This window comes from Schistocerca piceifrons, unplaced genomic scaffold (genome assembly GCF_021461385.2).
Source record: "Schistocerca piceifrons isolate TAMUIC-IGC-003096 unplaced genomic scaffold, iqSchPice1.1 HiC_scaffold_1300, whole genome shotgun sequence".
NCBI classification, from domain to species: Eukaryota; Metazoa; Arthropoda; class Insecta; order Orthoptera; family Acrididae; genus Schistocerca; species Schistocerca piceifrons.
This window is the reverse complement of record NW_025727126.1, coordinates 107,501-110,000: the sequence shown is the minus strand read 5'-3', so window position 1 is coordinate 110,000 and position 2,500 is coordinate 107,501.

The window sequence follows — 2,500 nt, the reverse complement described above, 5'->3', positions numbered from 1 at the left end:
TCTCTGCTTCTAACGGGCGCACATACAATATGTAAGCACCAGCATGGAACAACATCCAGTGCATCCTCTCCGCCACATTACACAATCCACACTATCACAACCAGACCAGGAGGTCCATGCGGAAAATAGAATATCCCCCCCTTTCGACATCCACCATTGCGCAGATAAGGCACCAATACCCACACATGTCCTATACAACGGTGCACCCAACATCACAATAGTACCTCCTGTCACAGCGCACAAACAATGACATGAGTCAAAGACACAGGTCTGACACAAGCATAGAATTGGAGCGCCGCCTCTAATAAGCCAAAGGTGCATCCTGACGTGACAAATCTGATCATGTCACAAGCATTCACTTACTATAATCACTATCAACGAACCTGCTCCCCCCCCTTACACCTTTCCTTACAACAACGTGTAACCTAACCTAACCTAACCTAACCTATGTTGTGCCTTAACCTAACCTATGTTGTGCCTTAACCTAACCTATGTTGTGCCTTAACCTAACCTATGTTGTGCCTTAACCTAACCTATGTTGTGCCTTAACCTAACCTATGTTGTGCCTTAACCTAACCTATGTTGTGCCTTAACCTAACCTATGTTGTACCTTAACCTAACCCATGTTGTACCTTAACCTAACCCATGTTGTACCTTAACCTAACCCATGTTGTACCTTAACCTAACCCATGTTGTACCTTAACCTAACCCATGTTGTACCTTAACCTAACCCACGTTGTGCCTTAACCTAACCCACGTTGTGCCTTAACCTAACCCACGTTGTGCCTTAACCTAACCCACGTTGTACCTTAACCTAACCCACGTTGTCCCCTAACCTAACCCACGTTGTCCCCTAACGTAACCCACGTTGTCCCCTAACGTAACCCACGTTGTCCCCTAACGTAACCCACGTTGTCGCCTAAACCTGCTCTGTAATTGTTATACGACTCGTTCAATTAGTGTAGTGTTGCCCACCCGCAACCCTCGCAATATAGTTCGCTACTCGCACTGCCCGCTCCCCTGTGTATCGCTTCATGTTAAACACCTTGCAAGTCTTGCTCACTTTCCACATGCTCCTGCTGTACACTGTAATGTGGATGGCAGCAGGACGTACATGCCGCCCCTCCCCACGTCCCCACCTTGCCCCCTGCCTTCGCAAGCTGGTTGGTGAGAACTTTGCATGTTCAATGCCCTTCGCATGCGACGTACTCAGGCTACGTTGTGGTGCGGCCTGTGTCAACTGTCCGCTAATGTCGTACGCGTAAACCACAATCTGTACTGCACATTCGTCCTTATGTACTGAATGATACATCGTGGCACATGTGTGACCGTACAACGACTGCGCCCAAAAACGGCGGACCATACAGTGCAAATATTGTGCACGCAGCTACGTGTCGTCTCCCTATGAGAGCTGGATTGCAGTGTGGTACGCCATAGAGACGTGTGGGAGGAACGGACGCCGTGGATGGCGATCAGCATGAGCTGTCTGTTGATGTATTCGGACCTAGTCGTCTCTCCTCACACACCGTGATGGCATGGTGCACCGCGTTCCATATCTGCGACATGCTACAGAGGCCGGTTGACAGTCGTTCGAGCAATGGACATCGCATACGTACGGGGGCCACCTTCCACGTATTGTCTAGGCGTGCACATTTTGTTGCGTGTATGTGGGCAGACGTAGTGTGGCGTGACACCTGACACAGGCATGCAATAATCGTTGAAGTTGCAAATGGCGATGGACGCCTGCGTTTTCTGGTGAAGTTACGCAAATGAACAAATGGTAACCTGTTGTGGTGCGGTTGTTCTCGCTAGGGGTGAATCGGTGATGGCGACGATAGGTTGAGGTACTAACCGGTTGTTCCAGCGATACCCACCATGCCGACGAAACTGAACGGCATCTGGGTGTGAAGCGATACGCGGCGGTGGCTGGGTGGGACCGTCCCCGGCCGGTGAGGGGGCGCCTCCCGGCGTGCTGGCCGCGCGGTGCGTGGGCGCACGCGCTACAGCCGGCTGGTGGGGGCGGCCAGTGGCAGGCGCGCCGGCCGACGGACGCGGCAGGCGTCGCAGCTGCGCGCCGGCGCACCCTGCGCGCGGCGCCGTGCGGCCAAAGTAGGTCCTCGCGGGCCCGGTGCGAAGCGCGGTGGACATCTTCAGTGTGCTGGTCCGATTGAGGACTGTGTGCGTTGAGGATGCGCCGCCGCCCGGCGCTCGGCGCCGCGACGCCGTCTGCTGCTCGGTCGCCCCAGCGGTTCTCGCTGGTGGTTTGTATCGCAGCTGTGCGGATGTGTTGGCGCGTGCGCTGTGCTGGGAGAGTTCGCTTCGGCACCCAAGTGGGGCTTTTGTCCTTCTGTGGCGCTGGCGTTGGAGCTGCCGGTCACCGTAGGTGGCGCGTGTTGTCTCCCGCCGGCAATGCCACGACAGCACGCTCCCGGGCCTCTGTCGGCAGCGGCAAGCTCAGTTGGGAGCACGGGTGGTCGCACCGAAAGCGTCTACTCGCCTA